Source organism: Cervus canadensis, chromosome X, assembly GCF_019320065.1.
Source record: "Cervus canadensis isolate Bull #8, Minnesota chromosome X, ASM1932006v1, whole genome shotgun sequence".
In the NCBI taxonomy this organism is placed as follows: domain Eukaryota; kingdom Metazoa; phylum Chordata; class Mammalia; order Artiodactyla; family Cervidae; genus Cervus; species Cervus canadensis.
The window spans coordinates 99,495,527-99,520,660 of NC_057419.1; the positions used below are offsets into that span (position 1 = coordinate 99,495,527).

General features: G+C 39.8%; 1 pseudogene; it reads right to left on the bottom strand.

The window, feature by feature from the left end:
• Positions 1-24,152, bottom strand: part of LOC122435671 — a 37,459-nt pseudogene extending 13,307 nt beyond the window's left edge.
• Between the last annotated feature and the right edge of the window lie 982 nt (positions 24,153-25,134).

The following is a 25,134-nucleotide window of genomic DNA, read 5'->3' on the forward strand; positions in this document are numbered from 1 at the left end:
GTTTAGTACAGCAGTTTAGAAACATAAGCATATTTAATATATTAAGCATGTATTTGGTAGCTTCCTTCTGGGTCTCTCTTGAGAACTATATAGTCCAGAAATTGATGTTTATCTCTCCAGATTCCTTCCTCAGCTTCAAGAAGAGAGAAAAGTTACCATGGAGACCTCCCTGGGAATCCTGTAAGTCCATCAAAAGTTACAGTCATATAACATATTTCCTATTCGTAAAAAATAATGAATAGGCTCTTGAAAATCTCAGATTCTAACCTTGAGAACTTATTCTTAAAGGAAAAAAATAGTCTGAGACAAGTGCTCGGGCCTGGTGCACTGGGAAGACCCAGAGGAATCGGGTGGAGAGGGAGGTGGGAGGGGGGATCGGGATGGGGAATACGTGTAACTCTATGGCTGATTTATATCAATGTATGACAAAACCCACTGAAATGTTGTGAAGTAATTAGCCTCCAACTAATAAAAAAAAATTAACACACATAGAAAAAAAAAAAGAAAAAATAAAAAGAATTTGTTAAATAAATTACAGTAGATACATAAATAGAATTTAAAATGATAGTTTTTACTACAACTATATTTAATGATATGGAAAGATGCCTGGTACTCTATTAATGGTGAAAAAAGCAAGATGCATATTATATAAATAATGACTACATTAATATGAACTTACATATTTACATAACTCTTCTTAAAGGTGTCTAGAAATGCCTTCATTAAAATGTTAAACATTGTTACCTTTGGTGGTGGGATTTTGGGTGATTTTTTATATTCTTCATATTTTTCAGATTGATTTTTTTGCCACTGGTGTACACTGTTTTCAGAAAACTCATTACAATTAGTTTCTTAGATAGATAACTTAAACCTTATCAAGCTATAACTTAATGAAAACAACTACACATATTGTAGGAATCAAGGAGGTGGCTATTGCTATAGTCCTCTAGGGACTATGTGGGAGATGAAACAGGCTGAGACCAGAAGAGGGGGCCCACTTTGTAAGGATTTGTAAAGGCAGGGGTGAGGGAGCAGAGCCTGAACATACAGAAATAGAGAATCATGGAATTTTGAAAGCAGAAAGGATCTCAGGGTTTTCCATGGTTATCATAGAGTGCAAAAATGGCCAACAGGGTAATGTAGTGTAATGGTTATACAAGCATCCTCCCCTCCCTCTTAGCTTTAGATCCTACCAGTATGGTTGCAAATAACCAAGATATCACCCCAGCCACTGGATGCAAATAATGGTTATCTAGAAGCTATAATTGAGAAAACATATTACTTACTGTCTAAGCAACTTGAGTCAGGAGTTAAAGTGGGAACCTCTGCCTCTTCCCCTTACTCTCCCTGATGGCACAAAAGCTCCCATACTCACGAAGTTCTCCTGACTGTGTAGATATAAAATTAGCTTCTTTCTCTGGACTCCAGGTGCAAGTAAAATTTTTCCTATAGTAGAAGACACAAGAAATGTTCTCAGGCTTAGTTGGCAGGTCTAGAAAACTACACAAACACAGTAAATTTAGTGCATGATAAATATTGCCAGCATTGAAGAGTTTGATGAAAACAGATTAATCAAAAGCTGAACTTCTTGGTAAGTTACTAGGTATAACAGGTTCTCCTTATCAGGGCCATGGAAGGAATCTAACTCCATCTCTGCAGTTAGTCCCTTTAAACAGCTAGATTTCTACTTAGAAAACACTTCTTTTATTTTTATTCAAGGAAGTTCCTACCAGATAAGAAGTAAAAAGTCCATCACTTGTAGCAAGTAAAATATTGGAGCAGGGGAGTGAAGGTAAGATGGAGCAAAGAACTCAGATATCAGCTTTCTTGGGTGCAACAGTACAAATACGCATGAGTCTGAGGAACCAAGGTCATTTGGGCTGGTGGCCTATTTCACCAGGCATAGTAAGTCTAGTCGGAGCCTCGTGTACCACTTAAGCACCAACTCCAGCATGATATGCAAGTCCTAGCACTGCAGAGGGTGGGTTGGGGAAGATCTTCACGTAAGCTCTGAACAGGTGAGAGTAGCAAGCAGGGATTCAGAAGTCCCCAGTATCTCAGGGTGAGGAACTGGGGGTGGGTATAGATGTGTGGGGTTGGTCCAGGCCTGGGATTCAGAAGAGATCAGGCACGTTCAGGGTGTTATGGCTGTAGATCAGGCCTGGGATTCAGATGAAGAGGCTTCTGTGCACAGGGGGATGTCAAGACCACAGGCAAACAGCTGGGGCATGAACTTCAGGAGTGGGTTTGGCAATGATACCCCAAAGCCCACGCAAAGTTGGCTGCCCAGCAGCAGATAACAGAGAAGGGATAAGACCCCAGCAGACCGCCCAGAGGAAAACAGAGGGAAACAAAGACTTGCTCACACAGATTTAGGAGACAAGGACTCTGAAGTTACGTAAACCCTCTCATATACCTAGACACCACCCCAGGCAGGAGTAGGGGGACAGGCAGAAGCTCTGGAACTGCACACAGTTACCCCAGAGAGACTGAATCAGCTGAAAAACACTATAAATCAGGAGAAACTGAGACAATGCTTACAAATATAAGTGCTGCCCATGTTGTTCCCTTCCTCAGGCTTGCCTGGCTTTCCAGGCGAGCAGGGACTTTTTGAATACTGATTAGCTTAATCATAGAAAATAAGGATGCTATAAAATATATCTGCATATCTGACTAATGTATACATTTCAACTCTTCCAGAGGTAACACCTTCTAATAGGAAGTCAGTAATAAACGGTTTCAGAATGGGTTGTATTCACTGCTTAGATTTGGGACTTTTGGGATTTGTATATTCATTCATGGGCTTCCCTGGTGGTTCAGATGGTTATGAATCTGCCTGCAATGTGGGAGACTGTGGTCTAAGAAATGAGAATTGTCCACATAGGTAAAGCGGCCCCTGGGAGTGCCAAACAAGAGTGAAGGAGAGCAAGGGGCCTTCATGTCATGTCCACATTTCCAGCTTTTTCCTGAGACGCCTTCCTCTGAGTCCTGCAGATGAGCCTGATCCTGACAACAATTGCCAAGGTCCAGCCCCAGCAGGACCAGGAATACCCAAGGGATGAGTGGCGTCGGCGAGGAAGAAGACAGACAGACACACAGACACAGACGGTTGCGTAGAAGAGGTAGCTTTTTTTTTATTTTTTTTTTAGGATAGCTCAGTTTTTATAGAATGAATATTACCTCACCCTTAAGTCACCACATACTACATCAGATATTGGTTTGTGCTTCCGTCAATATTTTTCCCATGTTTTTCCCCTATGCATTCATCTAGAACGTTTCTGGTTACAGGGTTTATACTTAAATGTCCCATACATAGTCTTCTTGCCTCAATGGCCTAACATTCTCACTCTAACAAAAACAATGTTCCACAAATCTCAGGTATAGTGTAAATTCTTTGGACAATAAAACAATACATGGGAAGGGTCACAGTAACATGTTTGACATTTCTGAGAATAGTACCACGAGAAAAACCTGATATTTTTCTTTACCTGAAACCACAAAATCTCAGTTTACAATGATTAACTATTAAACAGCAAAAACACCTCTAAAGCAGCAAAACATCTCTATTAATAGTGAGATAATGGCAGTGAAGCTGGTTAATATAAATCTTCTATTAAAATCCTATATACCCCACTTTCTAATTTTACAAAAATACCTATAATATCCCGTGTTGTTTAAAGAAAAGGAAACAATGAACAAATAGCAGCAAGGAAATAGCAATGATGAAAACCCTTTCAACCAAGGGGCAAGTAAACTAAAGCAGTATATCTACTTTTTTTTTTAATGTAGATTCCATCTTTCTTTTTTCCATTTATTTCTATTAGCTGGAGGCCAACCACCCCACAACATTTTAGTGGTTTTCGTCACACATTGACGCGAATCAGCCATGGATTTACATCAACCAAGGAGCAAGTAAACTAAAGCAGTATATCTACTTCTAAATCTAAATACCTCTACACTTTTCTGTTCTAGAACATTATAATCTTTTAAGCAATCAGCCAGACGATAACTGCGGCCTTATTTCTTTGACTTAATGTTTATGGTCGTGTCCTGAGCCAGAGCAATCATGAGCATCTCCAAAAAGGCTTGGATTTTTCCAGTGAGGCCTTATTACTATACATTATTCTTTCTAAAAATTAATAGAAAGCCCAACAACAGTAAGACAGAAGGAAGAAAGGGACATACCAGGCCCCTGGGACAACCTCGAGGGGAAGAGCTGCCTTGCAGGTTCCTTTCTCGTCCCGGTGGCTCCGGAGGGGACATATTGGGCCCCCGGGGCAGCCCCATGTGAGGAAGAGCTGCCTTGCAGGTTCCTCTCTCGTCCCATGACCTTGTCACGGACTGGGCCCATCCCGGTGGCTCCGGACAAACAATTAAGGCAATGACTTTCTATCTGTGCTACTTGCATGCTGAAAACCATGAAAAAGCTGGTGATCTCCAAGTCCAACTGCTTAAAGGACCAAAGTTCACTGACCTGAACCAAAGAATACTACATGTCAAGTGGAGATCAGAAGGTAAACCGATTAGTCCAGTAATTCCTCAGAGAGCCCATATAGCTTGAAAACCCTCCCTCAGGAATCCTCAGGACAGCAAGCAGAATATTAACAGATACACACTTCACAACTGTCAGTGGGACAGGCAAAATTCTACAAGAGGGTGAGCCAAGGGTTAGCCAACAATGTCCCCAGGGGAATGGCTTTCACACTGACTGACTCACTCTCTGGCTCAGAGATTTTGGCTGTATGTGTTTGTGTGTACATGTGGGTCTGTCTTTAGTCCTCTGGCCAAGTTCCTTACAAATAGTCATCCAAAACTAGCCTGCCCTCCACCTCCATTTTGCTCATACCAGCACATGAACTCTCAGCAGGATTTCAAAGTTGATCATTGGCTGGAAAACAAAGAAATAAGATGCCTTTCCCTGTCTCCTCAGAATAGTCTTTAGTTTTGTACTATTCTCATTATGGCCCCCTACGGTCCCATTTGATTTCCACCTTCATTCTCAGTCTGTCTTGCACAGGCTGATTCCAAAGACAGCCACCAAAAGAACCAGTGTAGAAATAGATGGGCAGAGGAGCCTCGGACACGACTGAGGTGACTTAACATAGCACAGCACAGGAATAGATCCTTGTGAATCTAAATATATCCCCATCGAACCATGGTGAACTCTGGTCTTTACTATTCTTCCTTGAATATCTCTCTTTAGCTCTTTCAGAAGCTTTGATTAATATCTATAAAAACCATAAGTCAGAGGGGAATCCAACCTCTGGTTACCAGAACCATCAGTGTCATCAGAAATCAGAAGAGGAAGTAGTTGTAAAAATGATTTTCCTCTTCCCCTGAGCTTTTTTGAAGGAGCTACATTTGTTTTACTCTCCCTGTTTGGTACATGGCAGGACAGAGATATTCTTGCGAGGCCACTTGATATTGGTATAGAGAAGGAAAAAATTCTGTTTCCTTTTACTCTCCTAGGTTCTCCAGCCAGCACCCTGTAAAATCAGACTGACAAAAGACAGGTTAATAAGAGAAAACATTATATTAATGCATGCAGTGAAATTACACAGGCAAAAACTCAATAAAGAGTAACTTAAAGAGGTGGTGAGAACTTGGGCTGAAACAGCATCTTAAGACAAAACCAATAAATCTGTAGAGAACTGACAGGGCAAAGGAAAATGAACTTAGGCTTTCAAGGGTGGCAAACTGTGAAAAGGTAAATGTATGTGAGACACTAATGGAGTAGGGTTTACATGTGCAGATCCATCCTGGCACTGATTTTCTGTCTTCCTCATGGTCATCAGACTCCTCCAGGAGAGGATATGTATAGCAGTCCTTACTTTTCAGAAGTGTCTTCTTTTAAACAAATAAAAGAAGTTCCACAAAGACTTTGCTTCTGCATCTCTTGATTCTCATTTGACTCCGAATCAAAATAAATCCTTATGCCAAAGTGGTATATTTGGGGTTGGCATAGTCTGATCCCCTATGTTGGTGTTACAGAAGAGATTTATAATAAATAAAATGAATGCCCAGGAACATTTCCAGTGCTCATCCGTATTTCCCCTTCCCGGACATATGGGAAGATTTTATTTCCTTGCTTCCTTGGGCATAGCAACATGACTTCTTTGGCCCCTGACATGAGAGGAGACTAAAGCACTGGTACATGATTATCCTTTCTCTCCTCCCTCTGCCCTGCACACCCTGCAAATCCATGTTGAGATGATGAGTCTTAGGCTGGTACAGCCCCCATCAGTCTAGGTCCCTACTTACCGGTGGTGGACGTACAGACTTTGTTGTCTTAAGCACTAAGATTTTAGGCTTGTTTATTTTCACGGCATAAACAACTTTCCCTGCCTCATGTGAAAAATGGCTTGCCTGAAAATCCAAGATTTTAGGACTTGGGGGAGGAATTCATTTAAGAGTAATCTTCCCTCTTCTTCTCTTTGTCCTATGTCCTTTTTCTCTATGTCCTCATGACATTCTAACTCTGCATATGATCTCAGGGCATTGTAGATTTGTTTTGTCACAAATGAGGGTGTCAAGGGGAACTGGAATAAAAAGGAAAACCAGATCAGCAAACAGTTTCATTTTTGCTTTCTTTCTTTACTTAAGAGTTATTACTTACAGCCTCAGTTATCTGGTGTGGATCCCACATATCTGAACTGCCCTAACCTATGTAACTGCAAGTGAGTAGCAAGGCTTATACATCTGTTGTCCTGCCTATTTGTTGGCACCTACTGTGCCTATTTTAAGTCTTATTCAACTTACCTCTAATCAGAATATAAACTCTTCATCAAAAGACTGTCACAAACATTATATAATTGTGATAGAGCAATGAAGGGCATTTTACCTCTGTTCTATTTTTCAAAAAACCCCAAGAATACTCACAGTACTCTTCAAGACTGCCACAGTCATGAGAAAAAAGGGAAGACTAAAGAGCTGTCATCCACCAGAAGAGACTAAGGAGACATGACAATTCAGTGCAATATGCTACCCTGAATTGGATCCCAGAATACAAAGAGAACATTAAGGAAAAACTGGTGAAATCAAATAAAGTCTGGAATGTACTTAATAATCATGTGTTAATATCAGTTTCTTTGTTTCAGCAAGCATACGATGCTATTAGAAAATATTAGCAATAAGGGAAACTGGATGAAGGGTATATAAGAATTCTCTGTACTATCTTCACAATTTTTGTGTACATTTAAAACTACAACAGAATGTTTATTTTTTACACATGGACAACTGAAGGCTACATTTGCCCCTCACACACATGAATCCTTCCACTTGTTAAGAAAAAGCATATAAACATGTTGCTACATTTCTAGAAATAACTATTTCCTCTATTTTTAGAAATAAGCAGAAATATTCAGAATTTTCCTCTAAGAAGGACCAGGAGAATGTTCTGCTCTTGCTTATCAGCGAATTTCCTACATGCAAAAAGAACATTTTTCAAAATTAAAAAGATCTTCTCAATCTCCCTTCTTCCCCTCTATGTCCATATATCTTTGGTATCTTTGCAAAGATACATTTTGTTGTGAGCAATGCCTTGAAATAAAAGAAGGGCAAGGCTGAGACCGAGGGAAAAACTGTCTAGAAGGGAAGTAGTGTGGAAACTGGAGTCAGTTATACAGGAAATGGTATTAATGAAAGGTAGTAAGAGAAGACTGAGATACAAGACCAAGATACAAGTTGAGGGGAACGGTGTCATGATGCTTATAAGCAGAACTTTAAATTGGACAATTGGAAGCAATTGGGGATTTCTGAGATGGCTGAAAGGGACAGAGACACACAGCCCTACCTGCCTGTATTGTCTACAAAGCTCTGGAGTGTCCACAAGTATAAGCCCAGGGACCTGCAAGGTGGGCCAGGCATGCCAGAGGTCTAGAAGACATTCTCATTATCTCTGGATCACAACTGCCTTCTGGGTGACCTCTGATTATGATAAGTTACGGCCTGAATTGTGTCCCTCCCCACAAATCTCATATGTTGAAGCCCTACCCTCTCTCTGCTCTGCATTTGGAAACAGGGCATATAAGGACATATTAACTAAAATGGGGCCATTACAGGGTGTCCTAATTCAATCTGACTGGTGTCCTTATAAGAGGACATTAAGATACACAGAGGGATGACCACGTGAAGAGGCAGCAAGATGATGGTCATCCACAAGTCAAGGAGAGAGGTATCAGAGAAAATCAACTCTGCAGACAGCTTGACCTTGGACTTCCAGTCTCCAAAACTGTGAGAAAATAAACTTCTGTTGTTTAGGTTATCCAGTCTGTGGTATTTTCTTATATAGCAGCCTGACCAGACGAATAATTATACTACATGCCTTTTCTACATTTCTAGTGTTCAGTCACCATTTCTTTTAATCTGGTCTTATCTTTTTTAACATAATATGTGATCTAAGTAATACATCTTAGATCTACAAGGTATTATATGGCCTTTAGGCCCATAGTTTTGAGTTGGACCATTGTAGAAAGATGTTGATTCATTTCCCTTTATACCCTTGAAATTTATGGCAAATAGTGTGAAAACGTATATATGTTTTTATGTGTGTATCCCATAGGAACCTATGCACACTTAACACAGGAATCACCAAGATAATCATTTACTATTACTCTAAAACAGTGAATCTTGACTTTCAAACGGCCATATCTCCCTTTGAAAATATGATAGATCATCTTGCCAAACTTGTACATGCATAAGTGTATATCAACAGGCACATACAACCCCACACTAATTCAGGGAGTTCACAAATCCCCCATTGTTCATCCATGAATGCCCATGTCCAGGTGCCCCTTTGTTCTCAAGTTAACAACTCTTATCCAAAAAAGGCAGAAAGAATCACATAATCCATAAAAGGGCACAGGCTGACCTACCTGCCAGGCCAAATTTGCAGAGTAGAGGGAGCATCCACAGTGTCCCACATTGTTCCCAAATAATGCAGGGAGGCTGAAAAGAGAACAGAAAATATCGTCAGTCAAGAGTTAGTTTGCTTCCTGTCTCTCCTCAACAGTTCTGTTTCTAGTGACAAACAGATTCTGGGAATTTTGAGGAAAGGTATTTTGTTTTATATATTTTGTATTACATTCTATTTTGTTATATTTATTTGGTTAGCATCACATAGATCCCTCTGTGATTATTCCATTACCCCAGTCAATTATTTTGTCCACAGTTAATTCTACTATATAATACAAAAAGTACACCAGCCAGCAAGAATACACTCCAGAAAGACAGTACTGTCCTCCAGTCTCTGCCTCAGTTCCTGACCACTCCAGCTAAACAAGGCATCTCGTCATTTCCCAAAAGCACCATGCAACTTCACATCTCCATGCTTTGTCCATGTGGTTCCTTCTGTCTAGAATGTCCTTTCTTCCCTATTCCTGACAAAGTGATCCATCTTTCCAGACTCAGCTCAAAGCTAGCCTTCTCCAAGCACCTTCCCTGAGCTCCCAGATGGACTCGGCCCGCCAGTCAGCCTTTGTGCCCCACCCGCCCTCCATGCCTTCCGTACTGTGCACGCAGCACACAGAACGGTGTTTAGTAGATTACCTGCTGGCTTCTCTACAGATAGGGAGCTTCTGAAGAGTGGAGCTTCTCTCTCTATGAAGCCTGAGTGTTGAAGGCAGTGCCTGGGACCTGGTAGACATTCACTATTGTTTGCGGAATAATTAGGATAAAAAGGCTGCTGCGCCTCACATCATCCCAGATGAGATGGTGAGATAGTCTAAGGATTAAAGCAAATGTAAAGGCAATATCTCGCTTTCAGAAAGAAATAAATGATGCTACATTTTCAGCTGACATATCATTATGGGGGGAAAAGGAGAGTTTTCAGAAAAATAAATCATTTTAGGAAAAGTTGAATGCAGCATTTCTGGAGGAAAACCATAGGGATAACGTTTTCTCACACACAAACCAGTTGAAACACCTAACTAACTGAAAGTGCCTAGGGCAAAATAAAGCAGAGTGAGAACTTGGATCCACAGTCATAGAAATACCATTATGAAACAACAAAAAAATGGTTACATAACAGCAATAGTTAATGCCTGTTACTCAAGAACTGTGGCTAATCTCTCCAAAAACAACCATTTTGATTTAAATGAGTATAAAACTTAGGAAGTTTCTAAATTTTTCAATGAAGAATAAATGTGTTCTTTGAAAATTAATTATAACAGCAATAGATTTTTTTTGGCCTTGAATAGAATTTTTGCTTTCTTTCTTTCTTTTTTTTTTTTTGCCTTGAAGCATGTGGGATCTTAGTCCTCTGACCAGAGATAGAAACCATGCCCTCTGCATGCTCAGAGTCCTAACCACTGAAACACCAGGGAATTCCCAGTAATAGCACTTTTTAACATCCAACTATTCACAATGGTGTCCTAATTTTCTCCAGTTCTTAGCCAAAAAGCATGCCTTTACAAGTTCTAAAAGCATACTGGCAAGTGAGGGAGGCCCAGTCATGAAGACACTATTCAAGACATGATGCTGACAGTCTCGATGATTGAATAAATAAGCAATTATAAGTGCTAAAGCTCAAATTGTTATTCCAACACAGGCTTTTGCATTTTAAAATCTTATCAATATTAAATATTGAATATATTGAACTTAAATATTTTAATTAATTGTAATTATTGCTTTTTTGCTTTACAGTGAGAATACTCACTTATTATTTGTGAATTTTTAAAGCCTTAACAAAAAACAGCAGTACTAACAGTACTAAATTATACCCAGAGACAAAGCTGTAGAAGAAAAAAGGGTTGAGAACCACTGATCTACTTGCAGCAACAGAAGCACGGATAGTAATAGCAAATATCACCTGATAAGTGCTGTAATTACAATAGTGCGAGGAGAGCACAGAATGTCCAAAGAGAGGGAAGAGCTGATGACTGGGGAAGTCAATAAGCTTTGCTAGAATGACAATGCCCTAACACCTGTTTGTCCTCCAGGGCGTTTTCCACTTCTCCTCACACACCAGAGAACTACCACTCATGACTGCTTATCGGTAGTAAAAGTAAACAAATGTGAGGTACCTCCCAGGAACTTAGAAATAAGTTCAACTGAGAGTTCAACTAGCAAAATGTGTGCACAGAAGTGATCCTAGTTAACTGTGGGAGTAAATCAAGAATGTATTTGTAAAATGGCATTTGAAAAACTTGACTTCCCTCTGAACTTCTTCCAAGGAAGCCTGGGTGTACACTCAAGAGAGTTGGATCTGGAAAATTAACACTGTCATTTAGTTGCAGGAATTTATTCAACTAAATGTATCCTAAATGGAAGGAGACTATGGGAATGGAAAGGAGAGGTCACAGAAAAAAAAGTTGGCAGTGTTCATTGGTGTTCATTGGGCTTCCCTGATGGCTCAGGGGTAAAGAATCTGCCAGCAACACAGGAGATGCAGTTTCGACCCCTGGGTCAGGAAGATCCCCTGGAAGAGGAAATGGCAACCCACTCCACTCTTCCTGCCTGGAGAATCCCATGGACAGAGGAGCCTGGCAGGCTGCAGTCCGTGGGGTCACAAAGAGTTGGACACAACTGAGTGACTCAATATCCATGGGAGGAAATTATGAAGTTTTCCATTGCTGCAGTGACATACAGTTGACCTTGAGTGATGCCAAAGTTAGGAGCACAGGCTCTCCACACAGTCAGAAATCCACTCACATAACTTCTGTCCACACACCCAGTTCCTCCCCATCTGAGGTTCTACAACCTTGGATTCAACCAATCATGAACAGTGTAGTACGACAGTATTTACTATTGAAAACAAGACACACAGTTAAAATCCATGTTGTTCAAGGGTCAGCTGTACGCTATAACAGGACAATCATTAGACTTCACCACAGCCTTGATGAAAGATACCTCAAAACCCAAAATTTCCATGACTGCTCTGATTCTGTGAAGCCATTTCTGATTATTGATAATTTAGCAAAAGTCCCGATCCTGAACAAAGGATGTAAGTCTTCTAGTAATTAGAAAAGTCTACCCTCCTTTGTTTAAACCTACCAGTCTCATGAAGTCTTACATGCGGTAATCAGCCTCCCCAAATCTGAGCAATTCTGGGTGCAGCAAGACTGTGGGCTACAGAAAATTCACGAAGATTATCCTGAGCTCTTAAGGAGAACCATTAAACCATTACCTTCATTGCCTGACTCATCAGTGCTAACTTTTAAAATGCAGCAGCTTTGAATAACTGTCTCCACTAAGGAGGCACTTCCTAGGAAATACACACCTTCTCATTAGTGGTGCCTGATTTGAATACAACAGGAGCTCTGGAATTCTCAAACAACACTGTGAATATTCCATACTGAACCAAAGGACTCAGAACATAAAGTGATGCCACTTGAGTAATTTTTAGTGTCTTATCTTTAAAGTAGTAGCTACTGTTAGGAGTACAATGACTGGAAGTGAAACCAACCAATTATTGCTGGCTTCAGCAGTGGCTGGAGACAAGAAAACAAAGGAAGAGACTCTGCTCTTGCCAGCTGATGTGAAACTATCCCTTCCTCTCCATATTCTATCTCTTATCACCCAACCAGAAGCAATAGCATGGCTGGTTTCCATCTCTGTTTTCCAATTGCCCATTACACACACACAAACACCTCCACCACCCCACACGCAGGCTGTTCTTTGGAGCTTCAGTTCCCACTCAAGGCTGTGTCCTGGAGGCTGTTTTACCTGATTTCGCCTGCACACCAAAATATCACTATATGACCCGGCTTTCATTCATTCATTCATACATTTCCTCAGTTAATGTGTGCTGATACCCATGCTGTGCCACAAACTGTGCAGAGCATGGGATTGAGTTTTTAAAGGATGGACAAAGAAGTAAATTCTAGGGATAGTAACATACTTTTAGGTTGAATTATACAAAAATGCTATTTTCATAAGTCTGAAACAGTCACATATTGACAATTTCAGCCTAGTAAACTAACTGTATCTTCTTTTTGGGTGAGGAAATGCTTATGTACCTTATCAAGATGAGATTAAGAGCTGTCAACATGGTGACTAATATGTTAATATTAGTTAATAATACTGTGCTGTATATTTGAAAGTTGCTATGGCAGTAGACCTTAAAAACTCTCATCAGAAGAGAAAAGTTTTGTGACCATGTATGGGCTTCCCTTGTGGCTCAGCTGGTAAAGAATCCGCCTGCAATGTGGGAAACCGGGGTTCGATCCCTAGGTTGGGAAGATGCCCTGGAGAAGGGAACAGCTACCCACTCCAGTATTCTGGCCTGGAGAATTCCGTCCGTGGTGTGTCGAAGAGTCGGACACAACTGAGCAACTTTCACTTTCATGGCAGTAGACCTTAAAGGCTCTCATCACGAGAGAAAACTTTTGTAACTATGTATGGTGGTATGTGTGCATGCTAAGTCGCTGCAGTCGTGGCCGACTCTTTGCGACCCTGTGGACTGGGGCCTGCCAGGCTCCTCTATCCATGGGGATTCTCCAGGCAAGAATATTGGGTTGCCACACCCTCCTCCAGGGGATCTTCCCAACCTAGGGATCGAACCCACATCCCTTACATCTCCTGCATTGGCTGGCATGTTTTTTACCATTAGTGCCACCATACATGTTACCTTAAATAGACTTAATGTGGTGATCATGTCACACTGCATACAGATATTCAATCATTATGTTGTATACTTGAAACTAATAAGTTAATTATATCTCAATTACTTTTAAAAAGAGTTATCAGGAAACTGCATTCAGTTTCAGAGTATAAACCCATTTGAGGTTCAGGCTGCTTTCACACAATGAATACTTTGAGACAGCTAGCAGCAAGATTGGCAAGAACACAAGTATGATGCGACATTACTACAAAGTCTACAAAGTCCTAATTGCATTACATAAGTTACACCTGTCCTTCCTAAAATCCCTGCAGAGTTGGTATTATTACCCCTGCTTTACAGATATGGAAGTTGTGGCTCACAGTATCACTTCATCAGTCCAAAACTCTCATAGTTTGTAAGTGACTTCAGTTTCATTTTCAGTTCAGTCACTCAGTCGTATGCGACTCTTTGCGACCCCATGGCTGGATTCAAACTTACGCTTCTCTTATTCTAAAGCCTAGATTCTCTCCATCAAAATCAAGCAGAAGTTATTATTGGTTTACTCTCCCTCAGTCCTCCTGCCACAAAATGCCATTACACACAGGGATTTTCTTCTGAATCTCCTAGGTCTAATTTTCTACAGCCTCAAGCTCCCAGAAAGATAAACCTTTAACGTTCCTATATTTTCCCCAGCCCCTGATCACTGTCCTCCACCATCTCCCACCCTAGCGCCACCATTTGAAAAAAGATATACTGCCAGAAGATTAGATTCCTTGTCACCATCAATAACCAATCTAACTACAGAGTAAGTCATGCAGCGAGTTCTGACCGATAACTTTATTGAAGAAAGCAGAAATAAACCCTCATATAATAGAAGAAGGGACCAAATCTGCAGGTGTTTGCGTTATCAGGTTCTGTGGCCTGATACTCACCTTCCTGTGTGGGGTGGTATCCCACAGAGGTTCTGCTGTTTAAAAAGATCCACATCAAAGGTGCCCTGTCTTCCACAGCACAAGTGAGAGCAAGGAGAGTGGTTTGTAATTTATCAACACAGTTATGCGAGTGTTTCCTCTCTGGTCCAAGGGCTTTTCCTTTGCTTTTAAGCCCAGCTCAAGCCAGGGTGGCACTTACCCACTTATGCTGGGAAATGGAGTGCATTATTGTAACTTTAAAAAAATCTGCTTCTGTGAGACCACTCAACTTTACAGAAAAAAGTGCTATCTGAAAGTGCCATAAACAACTACAAGGAATGACTAAATTTAAAATGTTCTATACAGGAAGTCCTTACAAATGCAGGTGGTAATGGGTGAAATGCTAAGAGTATGTTTAGTTTCAGAAATATATCATCATGCAATGATCTTTAAATGAAGAAAGAGATGGAGAGAAAATAGTGGTAGCTAACTTGGAAAAAGAGATTTATAATTCCTAAGCATGTGTTGGGTTGGCCAAAAAGTTCATTTGGGTTTTTCATCCAGTGTTGCGGAAAAACAAACATTTCGACCAACCCAATATTAAGTATACTAAACTGGGGGGCTGGAAGCCAGCTAAATTACTAATTAAGTGACTTAATATAATAATTAAATATATATGGAGATCTTACTACATGTCAGTCATAGTACTACAGACTTGAAATTATCTCAGTCTTCACAACAATTCTATGACATCAGTTATATTTTTCCTCTCATCTTATAGATGAAGATACAGAGGCCAGAAAAAGACACTTGTCCAAATCAAGTAGTAGAGCCAAGAACTGAACCAAGACAGCCTGACTCTCGGTATCCTATAAATCAAAGGTTAAATCTGATGGTTTCTGGGATCACTTTAGGCATTATAATTTTATCTTTTTGTAACTGACAAAATCATAAAGTCTATGGAACTGTCTATGGAAAAAATGATGCAAAAGGAAAGAAACCTAAGCTTTAAAACAAGATATGCGCTCCAGCTGAATATGGTTTTTTATTTAGTAATTTTTTAAACTTAGTATTTATTCGTTTATGGCTGTGCTGGCTCTTGGCTGCTGCATGGGCGTTCTCCAGTTGTGACGAGAAGGGGCTAGTCCTTCTTGCAGGGTGCAGTCTTCTCACTGCAGTGGCTTCTCTTACTGCAGAGAAAAGGCACTTGGGCTTCAGTAGTTGAAGCATGCAGGCTAAGGAGTTGCAGCTTATGGGCTTCGTTGCTCTGAGGTATGTGGAATCTTTCTGGACCATGGATCAAACCCATGTCCCTTACGTTGGCAGTGTTCCATCCACTGTGCCACCAGGGACGTCCCCATATATGTCTTAATTTAAATTTATTTCCCATCTTCCTTAGCCAATGTTCTACTAAGTAGGAAAGGTTAGCAGAAGTAAGGAGGAGAAAGTTTGTTTGTTTTTTCTTTAACATAGTAAACTATGAGGTACTAAAAAAATACCGCTATAATGTACTATCTAGGACAGGTACATTTTTGCATAAAAATAGCAGCTCTTTAATTTATTCAACAATTACTTAGTAAACTTATTATACATATAACACGTGACTAATGATGTTATACAATAAAATTCTGGCTCCATGGTTGATTGGATACATACTTTTCTCTCTGCTCTATCAGATAACTCCATGAAAATGACGGTAAAGGCAGAGGAAAGCTACAAAGTCACACAAACAAAACAAATGGGAGAAGAGACAACAAAACATGGCAATAAGAGAGGTCAAAAAGTTTTGGAGTATGAGAAGTGAGTCAAGCGGCAGCGGGATGAAGAAACATGAGAAAGTTGAAACCTAAAATCACCTAAAAGGGAGGCCACCAAGAAGCAAGATCTGTGCCATGAATCTCATAATTTCAGAAGATGAGATACTACGGGGGCACAATCTATCCTCATTACCCATAGATTCATATTTGCAAATTCACCAACTCTCTAAAATTCACTGTGTCCCCAGAATCAGTCCTTGAGCTGTGCCATGGTCATTCACAGACATAAGCAGTGGCAAGAAGCATACATTCCATGCTGAGGTTGAATAAGTAACACTGCTCTTGTACTGTACAAACTTTCTTTTCATGATCTGTTCAGTGCCACAGTTTTCACATTTTTGCGTGCGTTTTGATGGTGATTTCGCCATTTAAAATGGCCCTCAAGCGTAGTGCTGAAGAGCTGTCTAGTGGTCCTAAGGAGAAGCTCATGATGTGCTTGACAGGACATACGTGTGTTAGACAACCTTTGTTCAGGTGTGAGTTATACTGCTGTTGGCTGTGACTTCAAGGTTGATGCACCAACAATATACAGTGAACAGCTGCTGCTGCTGCTGCTGCTAAGTCACTTCAATCGTGTCCGACTCTGTGCGACCCCATTGACGGCAGCCCACCAGGCTCCGCCGTCCCTGGGATTCTCCAGGCAAGAACACGGGAGTGGGCTGCCATTTCCTTGTCCAATGCATGAAAGTGAAAAGTGAAAGGGAAGTCGCTCAGTCCTGTCCAACTCTTCGTGACCTCATGGACTGCAGCCTACCAGGCTCCTCTGCCCATGGGATTTTCCAGGCAAGAGTACCGGAGTGGGGTGCCATTGCCTTCTCCGATACATTGAACTAGGTGCCTTTAAATGGAAACACATATACAACAAGGTTATGTGCTGAGTATCTGACACCAATGTCGTGACCAGAGGTTCACAGGAACTCAACCCTGTGTTTCCACGAGGGAGAAGTGTTCAGTATTCACTAACTCCGAGTCCACAGTGCCTTTATAAAACATGATTACCACAAATAACACATGCAATAGAGAAGATAAATGTCAACTGAAGGAAGAAGGCAACTTGGACTTTTAGGGACCATTGAAGCTATGGCAGCAGGAGTTTACTGATAGGGGCTAAAGTCAATCTGAGCATATGACAGAAAGCATGGGACAGAGCACAACAGGAGACAGTGCTGGCTAGAATGGCAAATCAATACACTTGAAGAAAGTAACATTGAGGTTGGAGGAGGAGAGATGAAACCCATGCATTCCAGCCTTTCAACTCAACTCCACAAACATAAGTCAGTGTCAGATCTTATGCTTGAGCTTGTGGAAACAAAGTTGAGGAAAGCAGAGGTCTCAACTAGGAAACATTCACAACTTAGGTAGGAAAACAGACTCATAAACAAAGGTGCTGTGTGCTGTGCTGTGCTAAGTCGCTTCAGTCGTGTTTGGCTCTGTGCGACCCTGTGGACTGTAGCCCACCAGGCTCCTCTGTCCATGTGATTCTCCAGGCAAGAATAAACAAGGCACTATAGAACAAAGTGGCAAGTGCTGTTAAATGTGTGTATAAAGTGCTACAGGAAACGGGAAAGAGGAGCCATTAATTGTGCCCTAAGGCAAATGGATCCCAGAAAGTAAGAGAAAGGAACAGTTTAGCAGTACATTGAAAGTAAATGGAAAAATTATAAAAATAACATGTTTCTGGTAGAGATGTGTAATAGCCTGACATGGCAACTGGCTAAAGCCTTACCGATTCTTATCAATTCTGTTTTTCATTGCTTCAAAAAACAGTTCATGCCTTCATCAATCTTTTCTATTGGTTTCTTCTCTAGGGGGGCTCTATTTCATTTCCTGATTGATCTTTACTATTTCCTTCCTTCCACTGACTTCAGGCTTTGTTCTTCTTTTTCTAATTCCTATAGATAGTACGCTAGGTTGCTTGAGACTTTTCATGTCTCCTGAGGTTGCCTGCATTGCTAGAAGCTTCTCTTCTGGACCTGTTTTTGCTGTGTCCCATAGATTTTGGGCTTCTCTGGTGACTCAGGTGGTCAAGAATCTGCCTGCAATGCAAGAGACCTGGGTTAGGTCCCTGGGTTGGGAAGATCCCTTCAGAAGGGAATGGTTACCCACTCCAGTATTCCTGCTTGGAGAGAGGAGGACAGAGGAGGCTGGTGGGCTACAGTCCATGTGGGGTTACAAAGAGTGGGATGTGACACACATTTGCTTTCATAGATTTTGGAAAGTTGTATTTTTGTCTTGAAGTATTTTCTGATTTCCTTTTTTATTTCTTTGTTGTCTCACTGTTTTTTTAGTAGCTTATTGTTTACTCTCTGTGTTTGGTTTTTTCCCCGTTTTTCTTAATGTAGTTGTTTTCTAGTTTTATACTACTGTGGTCAGAAAATAATGCCTGAAATAATTTCTATGCTCTTAAATTTGTTGAAACTTGTGGCCTAGCATAGGATCTACCCTAGAGAATGTTCTATGTACACTTGAAAAGAATGTGCATTCTGCTGGTTTTGGATGGAATGTCCTATACATATCTATTCAGCACAACTGATCTAATGTATCATTTACTACTACTGTGTCCTTATTTTCTGTCTGGATGATCTGTCCACCAGTGTAAATGGGGGTGTTAGAGTCACCTATTATCAATGTCAACTTCTCCCTTTATGTCTGTTAATATTTGCTTTATATATTTAGATGCTCCTATATAAGGTGCACACATGTTAACAGATGTCATATCCTCTGATTGTATTGATCCTTTTGTTATTATATAATGGCCTTGTCTTTTGTCACAGGCTTCGTTTTAAAGCCTATTTTGTTTTATATGAATATTGCTATCCCAGCTTTCTTGCTATTTTTATTTTCAGGAAATCTTCTTTTCCATCACCTCACTTTCTTTCCATGTGTGGCTTTAGCTCTGAAGTGAGTCTCCTGCAAGCAGTATATACAGGGGTCTTATTTTTTATCCAATTAGACACTCTTTGTCTTTCCATTGGACCATTTGGTCTATTGACATTTAAATACACTTATTGCCACTTTGTTACTTGTTTTCTGGTTGTTTTTGCAGTTCTTCTGTTTTCTTCTTCCTTTAGACTCTTCTCTCGTGGTTTGATTGCTTCAGCGGTATGCTTAAGTCTTTTTCTCTCCAGTTTTTGCATATCTATTGTAGGTCTATGATTTGTTGTTACCATGGGGTTCACATATGTTGGCCTATATCTATTGTTTTAAACTGGTAGTCATTAAGTTCATACACATTCTAAAAGAGTTACATTTTTTTACTCCTCTCGCCTGCAGTTTTGTATTTCTGATGTCATATTTTACATCTTCATGTTTATCCCTTAACTATTTATTATAGTTATGGTTGATTTTAGAATTTCTTTTTGTCTTTTAATCTTTACACAAGCTTACTTAAGTGGTTGATTCACAATCTTTACTATATATTTGCCTTTACTAATTGGATTTTTCCTTGCCTATAAGTTCTTCTTCTTGCAGCCTTTTCTTTCCACCTATAGAAAATCCTTTAACATTTCTTTTAGGGTTGGTGTAGTATTGATGAATTCTTTTCACTTTTACTTGTCTGAGAAGTTCTTTATTTCTCCTCCAACTCTGAATTATAATCTTGCTGGGCAGATTATCCTAAATTGTAGGTTTTCCCCCTTTCAATACCTTAAATAAACCATGCCACTTCATTCTGGCTTGCAAAGTTTCTGCAGAAGAATCAGCTGATGACCTTATGGGAATTCCCTTTTATATGAGTCTGTTCTGACTGCCTTTAAAATTCTAAATTTTGCTGTTTTAATTATATCTTGGAATGGGTCTGAGTTCACAAATTTTAGGGAACTCACTGTGCCTCTCATACCTAGATATCTGTTTCCTTCTTCAGATTCAGACATTTTTAAGCCACAATTTAATCAAATTACATTTTCAACACATCTTTCTCTCTCTTCTTCTGGGACACCTATAATGTGAATATTAGTATACCTGCTGTTTTCCAACAGGTACCCTAAATTGTTCCCTTTCTTTTTCTTTTTCCTGTTCTGATTGGGGGATTTCCCTTATGCTGTCTTCCACATCACTTGTGTTGTTTCCTTGTATGTGTGTGTTTGTTGTTCAGTCGTGCCTGACTCTATGCGACCCCATGGACTGTAGCCCTCCAGACTCCTCTGTCTGTGGAATTCTCCAGGCAAGAATACTGGAGTGGGTAGCCATTTCCTTCCCCAGGGATCTTCCTGACCCAGGGATCGAACCTGAGTCTCCTGCACCGCAGGTGGACTCTTCACCACCGGAGCCACCTTCTTCCTGTTCCGAATGCGCAATTTCCCTTATTCTGTCTTCTGTATCACTGTGTTCTTCTGTATCCTTAGTCTGCTGTTTATTCCTTCAAGTATGTTTTTCATTTGTTACTGTATTCTCCAGTCCTGACTGGTTCTTTTATTCATTTTCTAGTTCCTTATTAAAACTGTGTTCATCGATTCTTTTCCTTAGTTCAGTTAGCATTCTTATTACTAATGCTCTGGATTCTTTATCTGGTGCTTGGGTGCTTGCCATGGACTGAGGCATGCACTGGGGTGGTTGAGGGAAACCAAACCAAGTTCTAGGCAGCTTCAGTCTGCATCCTCTGCCTTGTTTCAGCAGGCTGGGCTCTCTGCGCTATACAGGAACTTCTCACTATTTGATAGTGTATACATTTCAGCACTACTTTCTCAATTCATCCCACCCTTACCTTCCCCGTGTCCACAAGTCCATTCTCTAGACCTCTGTCTCCATTCCTTCCCTGCAAATAGGTTCATCAGTGCCTTTTTTCTAGATTCCATGAATTAATAAATGACATTTGTTTTTCTCTTTCTGTCTTCACTCTAATTTCACCCACCTCACTACAACTGACCCAAATTCATTCCTTTTTAGGGCTGAGTATGCTGGTACTTTCTTGATTTTTATCCCAAAGCATCAATTAAATCACAACTGTTATCTGGATGACATCAATTATAAAATACATCCTGATATCAAAGATATTAAAATGTTGGGAAATGTCCACCCTGGAACAGATAAGGGTAGTTTGAGGTCCTGAGTACAGATTTCATACATAAGGAGTCCATGTCCCAGCCAAAAATCACCGATTTTTTAGGCCTGACCATAAGCAATTACAAAGACTTCCCTTGGTGGGCTTCATAACAAAGGTGTCCTCCCCATATCAGATTTGATACAAAATCAACACACAATGCATTACCATCTCTGAAAGTTGTTGCAGACAAGGATTCAGGTCCCCCTGGATGGCGGTGCTGTTAAACACATCTGCATTTCTGGCCCAGGCACCTCTATCTGGAAGTTTTCTTATGGGAAAAAACTAGAAGACAATTTTCTAGACCCTGACTCAGTAGTTTCCAATTCCTAGCCTTTCCTTCTTCCTTTTCCCAACCTCTGGGTCCATAAGTCTGCAAGTGCCTTTTGTTCAGGGCTCCCTAAACAGTGAGACAACTCCCAACATCTGTGCTGATCCGTCCAACCCTCAACAAGTAGGCCATTCCACAGCAAGAAGTGGATCAGAGTGAGCCTTTGAGTTCAGACCCTTGTCTATACAAACGCCGTAAGCGGTTAAAAACGTGACTCACTTTCATTTTGACCTGTTTAATGCAGTACTCCAGCACTTGGCAGTTAGCTCTCCAGCTCAGCTGAACTGTTCTCACTACTCAAGTCAAGAAGGATGCAGTAAAGCAATTTGAACTCAAAGCATGGGAACAGTCAGAGGTTCTTAAGAAGGCTGTCAGTCAGGATTTCCATTTGTCATTTTTTTGCGTACTCAAGCACAAGTTGAGCAACTGTTACTTGTTAAATACTGAGAGGACTGAGTTGAGATGGCTAGACATGACATGAGTCAAATGAGAAACAATTCACAACACTGTAGATATATATTTGGACAACAAAAGATTTGAGTCTATGAGTTCTGGGATGGGAGGAAGCACTGTGAAGTACAGTAAACAAGACAGACTTTGCAAAAGAAGTGTGACTTGAGTAGAGCACTGAACTAGTAAAGTCTGGGTAATTAGTGGGAAAAACATAAGAACATTAATATATAAAACTCTCATTCTCAAAGAATATAGTTCTTTTTTCAGGTTTTTTTTTTTTCAAAAAACATTTTGTTGTTGTTGTTGTTAAATTACATGTGTACGCCTCTGTAACACAACAAAATAGTTTCCTCTGCAGAGCGACATGAAATAGGATGTATGATTATTTTTCAGAATTTGAACCTTAATTGTTTTAACTTTCTTTTCCTTTAGTTTCTATTCCCCAAATTCAAACCAATGAATTGCAGAAAAATCAACTTTGAACATTTTCCTCCATAGTTGTTTAGCTAATCCACTATGTGGTGATTAATATGCAATTTGACAAGAGTTGCCAGCCACTTGGGTGGAAAAAGACATCTTCCAAAAATGTATAGCCATTATGGCCTAAATCACTGCATGTATAAATGCTGTATTTAATAATAATAAATGCTATATATAAATGCTATATTTATATATAATATATAATTAAAATATATAATGCTATATAATATATAAAATAAATAATATATATTTAAAAACAAATACACATAATATATAATGAATATATAAATAAAAATAAATCCTATATTTATATATAATAAGCATACTCTAAATGCTTATTAAGAATAATTAAATTTTTGAGGCAAAATCTTGGCTTTGGAAGCCTGGCTTCCTCCCAGCTATTCAATTAAATTATTTATTAAACCTCACTCTCAACTCTTACCAACTTCAGAATAGGATGACATTATTTTCAAACCACAAATATTTCTTGAGCACTTTCTCAGTTCCAGGCAGAAGTCCCTGCCTTCCTAGAGCTTACAGTCTGAATTTAGTCTAGACTTTAGAATTGCACTGTTGCTAAAAGAGTCTTAGCCACTAAGCACATGTGGCTACTGAGCACTTGAAACACAGCTAGTTCAACTGAGAAACTGAATTTTCTAAACTTTATTTTACTTAATGCAAAGCTTGAGGCTTGATTTGGCTATTGGGAAACTTCAGTGTATCTGAAACAACTTGAGTATGTGAATCTATATTGGGTATTAAATCATAATTTACTATATTCAGTATAGTTTATAAAATCTAAATACTAAATATTTCCAATGAAAACAGCTTCCAATTTGAGATAGGAGGGAATTATAAAATATATATTGGATTTCAAAGATTCAGTACAAAAATGTAAAATACCTTAATTTTATACTGATTATATACTGAAATGATATTTGGGATATATTGATCACATATGTCTCTCCCATACCAGCAAGGCAGCGGTAAAGAATCCACCTGCAAATGCAGGAGACTCAAGGGACGTGGGTTTGATCGCTGGGTTAGGAAGACCCCCTGAAGCAGAAAACGGCACCCCACTCCAGTATTCTTGCCTGGAAAATCCCATGGACAGAAGAACCTGGTGGGCTACAGTCCATGGGGTCACAGAGTCAGACACGACAGAACAACTGAGCATACACACAGCAGCTGGAGATGGGCTAGACTGGAGCAGCAAACAGACCTTTGAGCCAGAATATCTGGGTTCAAAGCCCCACTCTGCCACTTGCTAGCCTCCCTTACAGTTAGATGTGATTAAGTTCTCAACAGTGGAATAGGAAGAGAGATCTATATGCCATTTCTTTGCCTAATTCATAAACATCTTCCTATTGTCCACTGCTGCCCTCCCCTAGCCCCACTCTTTCCCTTTTCCTGGCTTGATGAAGAGAAGCATAAAGTCCTTGGAAACCATGTACCAAAGATACAAAGATAGAAGAGGCACATGACAGAAGAAGCTTGGAGTCCTAAATAACCATTTGAAAGGCTGCCTACCTTGCAGGAATACCCTCCTTGGACAGTTAGGTGAGCAAAAACCTACCTCCATCTTGTTAAGTCACTGAAGTTCTGGGGATTTCTTAAAAGCAGCTAGTGTCATCCTAGTGGATAAAATCAGTGACTCGGAAGACTAACAGTAAACCATTTCACAACTCTTGGTGTCATCATGAAGCAGTAAGATAGCGTCCTATCCCTTGATTCCATCTCTTCTCCACCCCCTTGTATGACTCCCAGGTGTATTGTTGCCAAGACTGTGATTGGTAGACATGTAAACAGATGAAGAAACAATGAAATAAATGACCAACAGACACATGAAAAGGTGCTCGACATCACTAACCATCAGGTAAACATAAATTAAAACCACAGTAAATGGCTAAAATTTTAAAGCTGGCAATAATAAATAATGGTGAGGGTGTGAAACAAATGCAACAATCTTCCTACAATGCTGGTAGCTATAATAATAATAATTCAACTACTTTGGAAAACTCTTTGGCTGTTACTAGGAAAGCTAAACACATACCTACCCTATGACCCAGCAATTTCACTCCTAGGTACACACCTGTGAGAACTGAGAGCTGTGTTCACCAAAGACTTACAGAATACGCTTAGGAGCTTTATTTACAATAGTAAAAAACGGGGAACAACTCAAATGCCCATCAACAAATTAGAAAAACAATTTATAGTATATTCATATGACAGAACACCACACAGTAAAAGAGAACTGATACACACAACATGGAGAAATCTCACCAATACTATGTTGAAAAAAACAACAAAAAAGAGAGTTGATGATCCATTTATATAGAGTTCAGGAACAAACATAATTTATGATTATAAAAATCAGAATAGTGGTTACCTCTGGGCAAAAGAGTTGAGTGCAAAGGGGCAAAAGGGTAATAGAAATGTTACCCATTTTGACTCATGCAATGGTTTTAAGTATATAGAAATAAAAATTTAAGCCATACACTAAGTGTTTGTGCCTTTTAAAATATGTAAATCATATTTCCAATAAAATGATTAAAAAGTTAACT